The 11008-nt window shown below is 34.8% G+C and overlaps 1 non-coding gene across 1 annotated transcript; it reads left to right on the top strand.

Annotated features, from left to right (window-relative positions):
• The first annotated feature begins 7356 nt into the window (after nucleotides 1–7356).
• On the top strand, nucleotides 7357–7548 carry LOC149566479 (U2 spliceosomal RNA). The gene has a single exon (XR_016363149.1). It is a non-coding gene; the product is annotated as a U2 spliceosomal RNA (small nuclear RNA).
• The last annotated feature ends 3460 nt before the right edge of the window (nucleotides 7549–11008 follow it).

The following is an 11008-nucleotide window of genomic DNA, read 5'->3' as shown; positions in this document are numbered from 1 at the left end:
TTCTGAATACATCTTGCAAGCTTGCAACTTAATATTTTAACTCATCATTTAACCTTGTGATAGTGTGAATACATGCTTTCACTCCTTTACACCCCTAACCTTAGGTTATCCTTTTATGCCAGCGACGATGTGATAGCCTTTAGCTTTTGTTGCTTCGTAGCCTTAACTCATGGTTAACTCTAATCACTTGCGATGTTGCGAAAGCTTTAAACTTGACTATCCTAGGTTAATTTTTGCATCTTCATCGCCTTGATTGAGAATTAACATTAACACCTTGCGATCTAGCGATGATCATTGAACTAACTACCTCACATCTTTGTTGCAATCTGGGATTTAACATTTCTTTCACTTGTGATGTTATGATGACTTAAATTTTAATCCTCTTATTGACCATTTGTACCATCACAACTTGAATTTATTTAGGCCAAAAATGAGTCACAAAAATGTGATCTTCAACTTTCACTGCTTTGTAACTTGAAAACCTTTAATTGCATTATTACCCGAAATGATACAATTGTTGGCTAGAAGACTACTTTGCCACCTTTGACTATAATTTTATGCTCTTTGATTCATCACAACTTAAGTTTTAAAGTTAGCTTTAACATTTATGACACTGTGATGACCATTTTGAGTTTAACTATCACCTTGTGCACAACTTCGCAACTTAAGATTTTAACTCTCCTTTTAGCTGTACGATGTTGTGACGACTGCACACTTAAACACCCAAGTCACTTTCATAGCTTCATTGCCTTAGCTCCAAGTTAATTTTAACTCCTTGCAAAGATGTAATAGCCTTAGATCTTAAATACTATGGATGGCTCTTTGTACCATCACAAATTGAATTTCTTTAGGCTAAAACTGAGTCGCAATCATGTGATCTTTAGCTTTTGTTGCTTTTGTAAATTTCACTTTATCAAAATAAGAAGATATTGCATCCTTCAATCACCTAACTCATTCAATCATTGACTCCAAGATGACCTTTCAACCACTAACATGGAAATTTTGATGCATTATGTGCCGTCGATTTGATTTTCATCTTTCATTCTTGCCACCTTTGACCAGGGTGTTCGCCATTGCTGGATATTTGAGTTGTCCCTTTGCATCAATTTCAAATGCTCTTCCTTCTGACTTGTTTCCATGATCTACATCATATCCTCTAGCCTTGATATTGATGTTCTCTTCTGCCTTTTCCTTTGAATATAAGTGTGACCTTTTTGAATGCATCTTGTCTTCACCATGAACACTTGATCAAAGTATTAGGGTTTCAAAACAACTTCCCTCTCATCTAGGAAATGCATAGACTTACCCTCCCTTTCCTAATCACCTAATATGAACAAATGCATTAGATTACTTTTGATTTGTCACCTAGGTGCACACAAAGGGATTGATGAGAGGAGAAGTTCCTTAAGAGAAATCTAGACACATACATGACATCACATTGGCTCAACCCTAATCCTAAAAGTTTGAAAAATATAGGGGGATTGAGATCATGGAAACACACTAGAAGGTTTGCAAGGTTAGTTAAAGTTTAAAAAAAAAGCCAACTAAACCTCCTAAACATAAAACAAGTAAACAAATGGCCAGTGGACTTGGAAAGAATAATAAGAGAATAATAAGATACTTCTATCCTATCAAGGTATGCAAAGAAGAAGAACTCAAATAATTGAGTCTAAATCAAAAGAATTTGAAGAGGGAGAAGCAATGGTAAAAGAAACAGAAGTAGAGAAAGCTGAACCAAAAGCTCCCATTAGAAGGAAAGAAAAGATAGAGATAATAAATTACATAATAATTAATGATGGAAGTTTTGTTAAATTAAATAATTATTATTATATCAACACAGGTATTGAAAATTTTAGTTAGAAATTTTAGTCATTAGTTATATGATTTTTTCTAACAAAAGATTTGAAGATATACAAGGATAGATCCTAAAAAATCTCTATGAAAGCTTGATAATCAGAAAGAAAAGGGTAGTTGAAGAGGACAAGAAAATAGGGAAAACTTGATAAGAAGATTGTGCGAAGTTGAAAATTATGAGCATCTTGGAAGAATAATGAAAAGCATTGAGCCCTTACTAAGACATAGGAGAAGAGCAATACTAATAATGGGAGAAAATTATGAAGTCAATGAGGAGACTAGGGAAGCTATTGTAAAAGTTATGACTTCATTGGAACCCAATAAAGAGAAGGTAATCAAGGAAATAGGGAAAGCAATCCCTATGACATAGAAACATGATCTATTAATAGCTACACCAACAACAATAATGGAGACTAGAAAATATTCAAAGATGATAGTGGCAACCACCATTCCTCGAGTAACAATTGCTAATGACACTATGCAAATCAATAATAGAAGCATCACCTTGGCAATTGCAGAAGATGCTTTCAAGGATTTTGGCATATCTATTGTTGACAAATTGCTGAGTTATACTAGTTCTAATGATGAAGAGGAAGAGAAAAAGAAAGAAAAAGAGAAGAAGGAGCAAGTGAAGAGAGATAGAAGAGAAGAAGAAGGAAAAAGTAAAAAAGAAGAAAAGGGAGGAAGAAGAGAAGAGAAGAGAGGAAGAAGAGAAGAAAAAGAAGGAAGGGGAAGAAAAGAAGAGAAGAGAGGAAGAAGAGAAAAGAAATAAGAAGGAAGAGGAATAAAAGAGAAGAGAGGAAAAAGAGCAAAAGAAGAAAAGTGAGGAAGAAGAGCATAACATAAGAAATGATTTAATTACACTTGACTCTTGGATTAAAGAGTTAAGGAGATGTTTGATGGAATTTAGAACATTGTATGGACAATGCACCTTGTCATACAATTTCATCAAAGGCATTAATGAGGAGCTGAAGGAAAAGCAAAGTGAGAGCTACAAAACTTTGTTAATGAGACAACAACCTAGTATGCAAATGGAAGACTTGGAAACCATAATTGCAAATATATATGATGACATAAGTCAAATTGAGACAAAAAGAGAGAGTCATTAAAAGATTTTGATTGTTAAGAGAACACTTGACATTGAAAACCAATACTATACATAAGTAGTTAGAGGAATGTCTTAAGGCTAAGACATTGTATGAGAAATTTGTGTATTCGGATTTGAATGTAGTAGAATTTTCATCCCATGGATTGTGCGCCCTTATCAGTGTATCAAGAGCAATCCAAGATACATGGGAGAAGGAATTAAAGAATCTAAAAGAAAATTTTGCAAATTGCATTTTGAGAATATCCACTTAAAGGAAAAGGTAACAAAATTTTGACATGTCTATAAGTGTCATCACTACCTTTGTCATTGATGTCAAAGGGCAAGTTAATGAAGAAAATTGTATGAAAAGATATGTAAAACATAGAGTACAGTCAAAGGTGGAGTATCCCTATGTATGTAAGATGGTATAAATACATGATCCATAGTTTTTGAATTTTTTTTAAGGCCACAAGTTTTGAAGGTTTTGAAGTTTTGGGACTTAGCCAATTTTCCCATATGTTGCCATCAATGCCAAAGGGGGAGATTTTTGGAAATTTGGCTAGGTTATAGGATGTGATGTTGTCATTAATGGAAACATATAGTCAAGTTTAAATCAATAGATTTTGGAGATGTAGTTTTGAGTTAAAGACAAGTAGAAAATTGTCTATCACAAAGATTATATGTCAGCACACGAACCTTTTTGGTTAGTGCAGTTCACATAGGCAATTATAGCATGTGCACACTTACCTAGAGGAAGTACAATATGCCAGGATGACATGTGCATGGGCGCAGGATAGTACATTGAATACATACATAGATATTCTAGTTTTATAGTGATAGTGTTGAGCAAGACATAATATGGTAGACTTAAGGAAATGAGGAATTATTTTATTTATCAAAAAAATTACTTAACTAATTAGAGATGACATCCTAGATGTTAACCTTAAGTTAGCAAGAATTAATTTTGTGTTTTAAAAAGTTTGTAAAGAGATGAAGGCTAACAGTTAAAGAAATAAGGTACAAAGGAAAAGATTTTGAATATGAAGTTGTGCAAACTTTGAAGTGAATGTAATATTGTGTTTGTGATGTGAATTTTAATATACGAACAGAGAAATGAAAATTGTGATCAAGTTTTGTAAAGAGAAGCAAAAGTAAACATCAGATATTGAAGATATCAACAGATTATGCAGAGGTTTTTGTATCTATTCTTTGTATATTGAATTTCATTTTATATTACACATTTGGGCAATGGGTTCATCTTGCATAATTTGTATATTGTAATAACAACTCGTAACACGGTTGAGGCTTAAAAAAAGGTCTAGTCCTCTTACAAGGATTGAGACACTATACCAATGTAATATACTTTTAATTGGGTCAATATCTTTCACAAGATACTCTTGATTAGTGGAGCCTTTTATGAGTACCATCCCCATTGGGGTTTTCCCTTGGCTAGGGCTTCCTAGTTAACAAAATATGGTGTTATGAGTTAGCTTACTTTATGGTTGTGTTTACTATTCAACATAATTATTTTACTTTCATATGCAAGTTATAAGTTTGTTAAAGATATCCATTTTTGGGCAAAAATTTGTGAAATAATGACTCCACCCCTCGTCTTAGTATTTCCTATTTCTAACAAAGGCATACAATTCTAGATTGATTGATTTTTTTGGTCATTAGAAATAATGAGAGATGATATTCCTTGTGGAGTGGATAAGGATTAGATCAAGGATTCCACAAATCCTATAGGAAGACTTGATAAAGGGGACAAGTTTGGAATGCTAGTGGTGAGATAGAATTTGTAATGGGAGAACATGAATCATGTGCAAATTGGTTGTGCCATTTAACTTTAAAGTGATTGTATGGGTGAGTCAAGGTGTTGGCTGGTGGTATGATAGGAATAGACATGCACTAACTTGATTTGTTTGGATAGAACCATTGAAATATATAAGATCTTGCTCCTTGTGACTAGGGAGGGTAACACATGAAGGAAAAATTAGCACCCTAGTCCCTTATCAGGTAGCAATTGAATTTAATAATCAATATTCAATTCAAGGACTATTTCTAATACACACATATACCTTTAGGATCTTGTTCAAACTATCTTCCCAATGTGAGAGTTTTATGAAGATCTTTTATCACCATGTTTGAAGATGATAATTGAATGTTTTGAGTTTCTTCTTGAAGGAACCCTTGGAGACATTCAGTTATTAAATTAAATCTCTTTGCTTGTCTCCAAATTTTTCCAATGCTTTAATTTTGTAGTTACCATGAAGCAATTTTGATTTTGCAAGATTTCAAATTTTCCAAGGTTTGATTGTTTGAAAAATTATATTTGGAAGTTAAATTTTATGGTTTGATTTTGGTTGGATGATGTCTTTTGGAAAAAGATATAAGCAACAAGCATTCAAGGAAACTAGGTACATTAACAACCTCTAGATTCACAAAGATACTTAAAAAATATATATTTGTTATTTTATTAATGCAATAAGAAATTAAAGACAAAGACACTTTCCTATGGTTGAATTTGGGGTTTTGTCCAATTTTTGGTTCAAGTGGAGAGGAGCTCTAAACATTAAAGGAAACCAACCCATCAATGAGCATAATAAAGTGGGCATATTAATCTATGCATGCACAAGAAGTTATGGCCAAAAAATTCTAAGTTATAGGGTTTAAGATCTCAACTAAGGGTACTCTCCATTTAACAAAAGGCTACACTAGGCATAAATTCACACACTTGACAGAGTAGTATGAATCAGTTGGGAGGAAATTGCAACCCACTCTCCAACTCTAGTTCTCTATGGTAGACATTTCTTAAATCCTTATCTGATGTTGACAAGATTCCACTTCTAAGAGGTGTGTCCTTTATTTCCACTAACACTCGACACTTTGTTAAAATGCAACAATCGAGTTCATCACCCTAAAGTGTCCACATTTATAGGCAACCCCACTTAGAAAAGAAGAAAGCCACACTCAATTTTGTTAACAAGGAATAAGAGGAAGCATAAATAAGTCCACATTGAGGATGGAAAGACAAGGATTTATTGTAAGCCCAAGCTCAAGTACAAAAGTTTGATTTCAAGTTGTATTTCAATGTCACATGGAAGACACACCACACATATTATCTAAAGCAAGTAATGACTAGATGGTGTATACAAAATTCTATGGTCACTTTGAAAATGAAAACGAGAGGGTTTAGAACAAATGTAATTTACCCTCTTATTTGGGTCCAATTTGAGAACATAATCCTTTATGAAATGACCATACACAAGTGGTTCATTGTAGCAAAAACCTTGTAAATAACCCAAATCCCAACGTATTCCATCTACACACATTCCAAGTGACATTTTGAAATTCTTAGTTTTTCCAACCATTTATTGAATCAAATCCATAGTTTGTGAGTTACCTAGCTTATTTGAACCATATAAATTATCATAATGATTCATGAACTAAATTTGGGTCTTCATCAACCATGAACTAGTTTCTTTTTGTTGATGTAAGCAAAATCTTGTTAGCTTGTGTGTCATGGTCTTGTATGTAAAGAAAAATACCCTTGTTCATTTTCAAACAATAGATGAGATTCTACACACTCTCGCTCGATTTCACATTATCATTTAAAGATATTTGTAAAGCATCAATACAACTTGACCAACTTACATCACATCTTAGACATTCACTATAATTTTACCTCCTATTTATGTTCCTTGTAATCAAACTCATTAACACCACCCCTTTTAAAGGTAAGCAAATATAAACGTACATAGATTCTGAATGATAACATTTATCCAACTGATTTATGAGAACAAAATATAAATTCATAGTCAAGATTTAGATTGATAAGTAGGAGATAAAAACATGGGTCACTGAGCTTGACTCAAAATTAAACAATTAAATTCTAATGGCAATATTACAAGATTTATATTCCCAAATTATATATATGATCTGATTTATTTTTACATACACAAATTCAATCCTTACCAAAATATAAAGATGATGTAGTTCAATTTCATTATACTTCAAACACATCAAAAAAAATGTTAAATGCCAATTAATATTTCAATGAAAATAATAAAAGTATATATCAATTCTATTCCAATCGCCAACATGTTCCTTCAAGAGAGTCTTATTATTATAGAAAATTAAACCTTTTCCTAATATCCAAATATATCGATCTTATTCTTGGGAGGAATGGAAGACATATTGAACCATTCTCAAATATTTACAAAACAGAAATCTTTAGCTGCTTCTTGTGGTAGGCGAGAAATTTCAGAGGTGACATGAAGGTTGCAGGTCGCTCAAAAGACAATTAATATCCAACTATGAATCCTCGATTGAGATATACATTGTCCCACATGCAGCCGGGGAAGCATGAGGAGGAAAAGCGAGTAAAAATGAGGGAGGGAGAATGTGGAGTAAGCATACCTTTCTCAGCCTTTTGGCTAAGATCAAGTGTAGTATCTATTCTTATCAGTTTAATATCTGATACGTGGCTCAATGAGCCACACGATATTAAATTAATTTCTTGAGGGGGAAGACCCACAATGGTAGCTTGCTACCAGGGCTTTTGAGCTGTTGGAGGAATTAATTTCTATCAACTATTGGTAGCCTTGGGGTTGGTTGATCGTCCACCGTCCAGCCCACACTCCAGCACCGTCCAAAGTAATTGCACATCAGACAAACAGATGTCAGTAGCAGACAAAGCCATCCTCAGCCGTCCAAGCACTGACCAACACACTAGTCTCACCGTCCAACATTAATTGTAATAGCTAACTGCTCTATGCATGGTCAAGATAACATTTAATATGCATTTGCTTATAAATAGAATAAGCTGGGCATGTAATCAGCACAACCCATTTTGGGTTTCTCATATTGCTCATTGTGGATCATGAGTGGATGGAATGTTGTAGCATTCTAAGGACTTGTAATGAATTTTAGTTATGCATGAAGTGTTGTAGCACATTGTGATAAGTCATTGCATTTTACATATTGAATTAAATGCTTATCTTTTAGTTGGTGTTTGTCTTTGATCCACTCTATCCACCTCCTTCAAGTGGTATCAGAGCTAATGGAATATGATCCTAGAGATTGTGGAGAGCTCGAGAAGTTTAAAATCGGTGAAGAGTGTTGTGGCAATGTAGCCCAACAGGAAATGGCATTTGAAGTTATCTTCTATAAGAAGAAAGAGAAGAACAAATCAAGAGACTACTATGAGAAATAGAGAAGCCACGAAAAGAAAGAAGCCAAAGTTGAAGTGTGTTTGAGTTAGTGTTGTGTGACACTGTCATTCATAAATTAGAAGCATGTGGAGCATCTCTATGCAAGCCGGAGTGCCAGAGAATGCATACACATGGCATGGAAGATTTGGATCATGAAAATGTTTATTATATCTTTGTGTTTGAAGTATGCATGTCTGATGTTATAGAATAGTTATTGAAGTTAGTTGTGGCTATAGTAAGTGAAAGTAGGTTGTATTGGTGCTGAGTTGGTTGTTATGATGCAAAGGTCTGTGTGTGTGCTGATTGGATAAAAGTGCTGGGATCAGAAGTGAGAGAATATATCTATCTAAATATGTTGTTGTTAAGATGTGGTTATATCCCCTCAATCAAGTGTTGAAGATTGAATTTGTAATGATTGTTAATGGGCTATGTGAATGTATGGGGTGCATTATCAGTTGTGCCCAACACCTCAAAGGTTTTTGGTTTGACATATTGATGAACCATGTATGTGAAAAGAATTCCTATAGAAGTGGCGAGTACAACGGTTGGGCACCCATGTATCTCGGTAGATGGATTTCTTTTTATATGGACTCAATAATCAGTTTGATGCAGGTCAATAAGGAGAAAGGCCTAGAGTGATGATAGTTTCTTTGTCGTGATGATTCATGGTCATTAGAACCAATGAGTGCTTGGTTTATAAACCATTTGAGTGCAAAATTTATAGTGATCTTGAAACCATTTGTGTGATGTTTGAGAAGTTTGTAGTGAACTTAAAACCACTTTGATATTGTATCGGTTATTGGTAATCCGTACAAAACCTAAAGTGATTATGATGAGGGAAAACGATATAAATGCAGTAGCATTAATGATAGAAATTAAGGGGGAGTGTTGGAGGAATTAATTTCTATCAATTGTTGGTAGCCTTGGGGTTGGTTGATCATCCACCGTCCAGCCCACACTCCAGCACCATCCAAAGTAATTGCACAACAGACAAACAGCCGTCAGCAGCAGACAAAGCCATCCTCAGCCGTCCAAGCACTGACCAACACACTAATCTCACCGTCCAACATTAATTGTAATAGCTAACTGCTCTATGCATGGTCAAAATAACATTTAATATGCATTTTCTTATAAATAGAATAAGCTGGGCATGTATTCAGCAGAGCCCATTTTGGGTTTCTCATATTACTCATTGTGGATCATGAGTGGATGGAATGTTGTAGCATTCTAAGGACTTGTAATGGATTTTAGTTATGCATGAAGTGTTGTAGCACATTGTGATATGTCATTGTATTTTACATATTGAATTAAATGCTTATCTTTTAGTTGGTGTTTGTCTTTGATCCACTCTATCCACCTCCTTCACGAACGTTGCTTCTGTATTGCACTACCGCAGTAGCTTGGCGCACCCCACAAACCCCCAATTCAAACCCTTAAATTAAAATCTCTCATCTCTCATGTTTTTTATCTGTGTGATATTTTAATGTCTCTGCAATTGCTGGTTCCGTCTTCGACTAAATGCAGATCCGAGTGGAATGGTGTTCTCAACCAAATGTGATGGGCAATGTTGCTGTCTTCAGCGTCAGTATTCTTGTGCTCAGCACCTGTTGAATTGCTTTTTTGATTGGCCGCTCTTTTGATCTGCTTCCTGTGTGCATCACCTGCTGTTGCTGGCTTTTCGAAAGTGGGCAGGAGTGGAGCGGAGATTAAGGAGACATTTTGAGTGAAATATATTTATTCTTATTTTGATATTTTTGTTATAATTCAATTGTGTAGTTATTAAGATTCCTATGATAAATTCCACAATTTGACTTGTTATGAATAATATCTTCCGCTAATCAAGATAGAAGATTTTTTTTGTTTGCAATGTTCGCAATGCTGTGCCTGAGAGGCCAGGGTCATTTGAATTTGGCTCATTTTCTTGTTCCATTCGCAGGGTTCTGCTGTTAGAGGGGTGTTGGGTTTCTGTTTTGGGGAGTATTGGGCATTGTTTAGGGGTTTTGCTATGCAAGGAGGTTTTTTTTATTTTGGGCAGTGTGGTTTGAGGGAAGTGGGGAGCTTCTGTGTGAGCTTGTGCTTGAGGTTTAGTTGGGTATTTGTTTTTTCTTCGCATAGTATAGTTTTACTAATAGTTTGTGATTGCTGGTGCTCTGCCACTTCATGGTTATTTTTCGGTGCATGCAAGGCTGTTAAACTATATATGTGAGTGAGAGATCTCAATTCTTAAAAGTGAATGGATGTCTACCGAGGAGTCACAACATTCTTCCTGAATTTGTCATTGATCTCCAAATTTCTTGGGATCTGTACTCCTTTGTTGACGTAGGAAGCTGGGATCCATCCTAAATGGAAAGTTGCTGACGATCTCGAGATTATGTTGGCTGCGAACAGTTGTTTCATGGTTTTTTTTCTTGCATGTCGGATTGAAATCATGTTTTTGAGGGAGGATCCTATTTTCATAATCATGTGGGCTTGTTCATTAACACTCTTTTCTTCTTGGAGACTAACATTGGCCAACAAATAATGGCTCCCATGGAATCTAGTTTGTTGAGATCTAGCCACATAAACTTTAGGAAAGGGAACTTGAAGTTTATCATCAAAGGAGAAAATGAGAAATGGAACAGATACTAAACATACCTAGAATATGTTTGCAATGCTAACTGGTTATGTTAAACAGACAGCATTGCTTCTGTCATTTGTGACATACGAGTGGACGATTCTTTGATTATTTTCTCATGCAAAGGCTTACTACTAGTGTGCTAGGTTTATACAATCATAGGGCAAGCTATGTGTCATGTCTTGCATTTCTAGAGCTTCCTTTAACAGTCTGTGTTGTCTTTAGCTGGATGTGGACGCT

Source organism: Cupressus sempervirens, chromosome 3, assembly GCF_028749045.1.
Source record: "Cupressus sempervirens isolate cs-2001-9-10 chromosome 3, ASM2874904v1, whole genome shotgun sequence".
In the NCBI taxonomy this organism is placed as follows: domain Eukaryota; kingdom Viridiplantae; phylum Streptophyta; class Pinopsida; order Cupressales; family Cupressaceae; genus Cupressus; species Cupressus sempervirens.
The sequence above is the reverse complement of the archived record's forward strand: the minus strand, read 5'-3'. Positions and strand labels throughout refer to the sequence as shown.